The following is a 6,000-nucleotide window of genomic DNA, read 5'->3' on the forward strand; positions in this document are numbered from 1 at the left end:
AGAGGAGAGAGAATCCAAATACACTAGAAAATGTTATTTCTGTCAGGGAAAGGGTCATCTAATCTCAGAGTGTGAAAAATTAAAGCAGCTAAAAGGAATGGTGCCTCAGAATTCTAGTGGGACCAAGCCAAAAGCTGTGTTCTGTGTCCAGAAAGAGCAAGGCTCAGTGTCACAGAGGGAGCCTGTTGCCATGGCTACTCAGTCTGGGACAGCTGCCTCTGCTGATCAGGCTGAGGAAAATGGTCCTCTTCTGGAGGTAAAGCGCTGCTTGCTGATAAAAACAGATTCTCAGTTGTTTGAGACAGCAGGGGTGGACGTAGGAATACTTGACCGTCAGTATAGGGGGCTGCGGGACACTTGTTCCCAAGTAACCCTATGCCATCCAGATATCATCCCTAGGGAGTTTATAATCCCAAATGAGAGCATGAAGGTGGCAGGGATTGAGGGGCAGATAATCTCTCTGCCAGTAGCAGAGGTACCTGTCAACTTTCAAGGCTGGAGGGGAGATTGGCGGATAGCGATTTCATCGACTCTGCCAGCAGCCGTGCTCGTGGGAAATGACCTGGCTGAACATGTGAAACGGGTGCTAGTGATTACACGCTCACAAGCCACCACAGGGACAGTTCAGGGGGGTAATGATGAGCCAGAGACGGAAGCAGGTGGGGGGAGTTCAGAAGCTGTGGTGGAAACCTTAACCACAGACAGCAGATTTGGACAGGAGCAAAAGGCAGACGCCACTCTCCAAAAGTGTTTTGAACAGGTGACTGACGCCCAGCTGACACCTGAAACCCCAGTGAGATTTCTGGAGAAAAAGGGGATTTTATATAGAGAAACCCTGAGGAATATCTCAAAAGGGGGAGATGGGATCAGAAGTCAGCTGGTGGTACCTGAAAAGTATCGCCCCATGATTTTACAAAGGGGGCACTCTGACATGTTTGCTGCACACTTAGGGGTGAACAAAACACAGCAGAGGAGGGTGAAAGGGCCCCTTGATTTGATCAAGCAAGATTGGGAGCAGATCACCCAGGATGACCCACAAGACGTTGTGACTTACATAGACACCTTGATGAATGACCTAAGGAGAAATCTAGAGCTGGCAGCAGAAAACCTGCAAGCTCAGAAGGTCAGACAGAAAACATGGTATGACCACAAAGCTAGAGAGAGGCACTTTGACCCAGGGGAGGAAGTGCTTTGGCTTAGGCCCTGCAGGGAGAATAAGCTGCAGCTCAAATGGGCAGGACCATATAGGGTCATTTCCAAGATGTCAGACCTGAACTACCTAATAGAGCAGGAGGAGAACCAAGCAAGGAGGGTGGTTCATGTGAATGCCCTAAAACCCTACTACAGAGGGGAACAGAGGGTTTTATTCGCGATAAAAGCAGCTGAGAGTGAGGAAGCTGAATTGCCCTTCTGGGAGGGTAGAGGGGAAGTAAAATACAACCCAGAGGAGGTAAAGATCAGTCCTGCACTCACCCAAGACCAGCAGCAAGAACTAAAAATGCTGCTTAGCAAATATCAACAGGTGTTTTCCAACAAGCCGGGGATAGTGAAGGGAGTGATGCATCGGATCCACACAGGGGATGCACCCCCGCAGGCAGTATCCCCATACCGAGTAACGGGACCCTATAGGGACAAGGTGCGGAAGGAGCTGGACGAGATGCTGAGGGAGAACATAATCGTCCCCTCTTCTAGTCCTTGGTCCTCTCCGATAGTCCTTGTGGACAAGCCTGATGGGAGCATTAGGTTTTGTGTCGATTACAGGAAATTAAACCGTGTAACCACTCCTGATGCCTACCCAATGCCCAGGCTAGACAACCTGATTGAAACCATAGGGGGTTGTCGGTTCATCTCATCATTGGACCTGGTAAAGGGATATTGGCAATTAAGAATTGATCCCAGGGATCAAGAAAAGACTGCCTTTTGCAGCCCTTTTGGTCTCTATGAGTTTCGAGTCCTGAGCTTTGGTCTCAGAAATGCACCAGCCACATTCCAAAGGCTGATGGACCAGACCTTGGCAGGGCTCAGTGACTTTACAGTGGCCTACATTGACGACATAGGGATCTTCAGTAATACCTGGGAAGATCACCTGATACACCTGGAGTTAGTGCTGCAGAGGTTAAGTGCAGCAGGGCTAACAGTAAAGGCCAGCAAGTGTCAGCTGGGTAGCCCAGAAATAAAATACTTGGGTCACATGGTAGGGGGAGGAGTGATAAAACCCCTGGAGGCCAAAATAGAAGCTGTTCGTGATTGGCCTAGACCCAACACCAAGAAAAAAGTCAAATCATTTCTTGGGTTGGTGGGCTACTACAGAAAGTTCATCCCGAGGTTTAGCGAGATTGCGGCTCCGCTGACCGATCTGACGAGGAAGAAGGCTGATGACCGCATCCCGTGGGCCAGCGTCTGTGAGGCGGCGTTCCAGAGGTTGAAGGAGGCGTTAATCAACTATCCTGTCCTGCGTGCTCCAGACTTCGACCGGGAGTTCATCATCTACACCGATGCGTCTAACACCGGGGTAGGAGCAGTTCTGTGCCAGGAGGATGAGAATGGTGACCAACATCCAGTGTCCTACCTGAGTAGGAAACTTCAAAAAGGTGAGAGACATTTGGCAACCGTGGAGAAGGAGTGTTTGGCCATAGTCTACGCGATCCAGAAGGCCAAGCCTTACATCTGGGGAAGACATTTTATTCTGTGTACTGACCATTCACCATTGCAATGGTTAAAGACAATGAAAACCCACAATAGCAAACTTATGAGGTGGGCTTTGAACTTACAGGACTATGACTTTGAAGTGAAGGTGGTCAGAGGGTCAGTGAACTGTGTTGCTGACGCCTTATCAAGAAGACCTGAAGACTGAAGACGGCGAAAGAACATGGACTATATGTATATAATGAAAACAAAAAGTTAAAATGTACCTGGTTTTAAATTGGTTTGTATTAATAAAGGTAAATTGATGTAATGTATATGGTAAATGTTTAAATGCCTATTTGAAATGTTTAACTTAGAATGTAAGTAAGTATAATATGGTAGGTATAATTGGTGTTGTGTGTTTTATACAGGTTGTTTTTTGGTGAAAAGCACCTTAGCTTTCCCCCTACAAAACAACTTATAAAGAGGGGAGGTGTTACATAACAGCACTGATGTTACCTGTCTGTCATGGGTTTGGAGGGAAAGTTCCATCCTATGGGGAGTGGAAGGCGGGACATCAGGAGGAGGGGCTGTACTGTATAAATATGTGATGCCTGTGTGGTGAAGGGAGATGCTGAGACAGACTGTGAGACACTGGGTTGGGACGAAGCAGCAGCTGGGGAAGAAGAAGCTGTTGTGGGAGTCTGGGTGTCTGACAGGGTACTACTGTGTGTCAGAGTACCAGCCTGAAAGGTTCAGGGGTCTGTTGGTTAGCCAGAACTGATGGGTTCAGGGTCTGTGCTTTAAGTTAAAGGTTCTAGGTGAACCAAACTGTATGCTTGTGTGTGTGAGAATAAGCCACGTTACTTTATTTTATTCACCTGATTGTTTTATTTACCCTGTTTGTATTTAAAATAAACCTTATTCTTTTGTTGTTTAAAAATCCATCCCTGGTCTGTGTGACTTATTATAGGGAATGGTTGGTGGCAGCTTAGTAACTGTGTGATAGATCCCAGTAGGTCTGGGTTTGTCACACCCTCCTTCAGCTAATCCATCTTTATATACCATTTCTTAGATTATGCTTCAGAAGAATTATCAATCCACCCTAAAATATAACATTTCTTGTATTATTTGATTAACATTCTTATAACACAATACTTTTATTTCAGCGTTAGTTTAAAATCATGCCACCTAGCGGTAGCATTGTTTAGTTGCATTGTTTAATACTTCTATTTCCTTTTACAAAAATGAAACAAAAACGAAAATATTGTGGCACCTTTAAGATTAGTTTAGTGTCAGCTTTCATGGGATTAACCCACATCTTCTGACTATGCATATGAAGAGGTTGGTGATTGCCCACAAAAGCTCACACATGACATGAGTTTGTTAGCCTTAAAGATGCCACCATACTTCTGTTTTTGTTTTGTTTTTTGTCATTGCTGAAAGAGACAACATGGCCTCTACTCTGACAACTATTTTCTGTATAACACGGTTCTTCTTATTTCCTTTGCCTGAACTCTTTACTGCAAAAGTTAGGCGCAGAGACATTCAAAAGCTCATTTGGTGAACAGGGCAATCAATATCCCTGAAACTATGGATGGCACAATAAAGAAAGTTGTGCATCTCATTTCCTGCTAATAGAGCACTGTTACAGCTTTGAGGCAATAAAATTGGAAGATGGACAGGAGAGGAATCCAAATCAGGACTACGAAGCGATGACCCAATCCCAGAATAGGGTCTCAGTTGAGGTAAAATGTACTGTCTTAATGTTGAATGAAAAGGGGCCGTGGGTGGGTGAGGGAGAGATGTCACAATGAGCTAGCTCTTTAAAATATGCTCCAGTGTTGCCTTCAAGTTCCCTCAGCTTTCTGTACAGCTATGGAATATCTTTCTGAGCTGTGGAGAAAAAAAAAACCTCCCACCCTTCAAAACTAGAATTTTGGGCCTCCCAAACTGAAGGGCATCCTATCTGAGCTGCTATACTGACTGACCAACAAGGTCTTTCTGGCATGCTTCTATGAGTTCCTTCACTCTGACATCTGGTTTGTTCCTCAGCTTTGGTGCCATGACTTAACTCTTGGCTCCTGGTTCTTGGCTCACCTCTTAACAGCTGACATACGCACTCTCTCTTTCTTACCTAATAAAAACTAGCTGATATGGGCATAATGATTTTTAACAAAGAAGACTTGTGAGTGACATATACTTCTTTCAATACGGAATAAACTTACAGTACCAACACTCAATAAACTTTATGAGTTGCCATGCCCCTGCTTCTGTTTCACATTATTCTCCTAGTCCTTCCTGCGATGCAAACTGAAGGGTTGACATAAGAAAGTAAAGAAGAAGTGATTTGATAATTTAAAAAATTGTCTGATACAGAGGAAAGTCAGTGAGAGAAAGAGACAGGGAGGGAGAGCAGAAGAGAAACAAAACAAGCCAACCTGTACTGCACCATTGTAAACACACAAAAAACCAGAATCTGGCACACGAACTCTTATTACCTGTTACAACTCAAGTGGTCTTACACCAGTCCTGGTTTGTGCTCATGGTAGATGAAGACATTTCCTCTGTGCTCAGACTAGCCTTCAAGTCTAGAAGAAAATGGTAAAGGTTATATGCAGACTGGTCAGGCAAAGTGATTTTTAAAAGAGGTTCAAGCAGTTCTCTGCTTACCTTTGAAGGACTTGCTATGGATAGAGCTTCTGATAGAACCACCATGAACCACTCTGACAAAGAAACATGGAAGAGGAGAAAACATTTCATTACTAATCATCAGAATCTATCTGAAAATAAGACATTTCTGAAATCTTTAGTTCCACTGCCTGCTCCAAGGCAAGCCCAGCCATTAGGCAGAATAAGCAATCCCCATGAACAGCAAATGTTGGGGAAGGGGTGCTGAAACCATAGCCACCCAGCCTGCTGGTAGACTAGCCTGCTATCGTCATGGGGACAATGGGGGGTGCAGTTCTACCACCACTGTTGAAGTAAGATTCAGCTACCTCCCAAGCTAGATCTGTATATGGAATGAGGAGGGAAGACCATCTTGTCCAGTTGTAAACAAGCAAATATGAGGAAGTGACACCAGCAGCCCTAAGATATCAGTGTATATTGAAGGAAAGTAAGCATGGTCAGAGAAGGCAAGGACAGGGAGCAAAACGTTTGGATATCCTTCTCCATCTAACCCCAGCCCATACAAAGACATGCATCTTCTTCAGTTGCATCCAGTCACCTTGAAAACAGGTTACAGTTGTGCATAAATATTTAATCATCCAGTTAATAATTATGTCCCAGCAAGTCGATTCTGACTTATGCCCATCCTTCAGGAGATTTCAGTGTATACTACAAAGTGATGTACCAGTCCCTACTTCTACTAGC

The 6,000-nt window shown here is 44.7% G+C and overlaps 1 long non-coding RNA gene across 1 annotated transcript in view; it reads right to left on the reverse strand.

The window, feature by feature from the left end:
- LOC144589632 (uncharacterized) overlaps positions 1 to 5,386 on the reverse strand; it is a 29,103-nt gene extending 23,717 nt beyond the window's left edge. Inside the window, exons 1-2 of the long non-coding RNA XR_013545871.1 lie at positions 5,299 to 5,386; positions 5,127 to 5,216 (exon numbers count right to left, since the gene is read on the reverse strand). This is a non-coding gene — a long non-coding RNA (uncharacterized LOC144589632). The remainder of the gene's footprint in view (positions 1 to 5,126; positions 5,217 to 5,298) is intronic.
- Positions 5,387 to 6,000: the final 614 nt, after the last annotated feature.

This window comes from Pogona vitticeps, chromosome 5 (genome assembly GCF_051106095.1).
Source record: "Pogona vitticeps strain Pit_001003342236 chromosome 5, PviZW2.1, whole genome shotgun sequence".
NCBI lineage: Eukaryota > Metazoa > Chordata > Lepidosauria > Squamata > Agamidae > Pogona > Pogona vitticeps.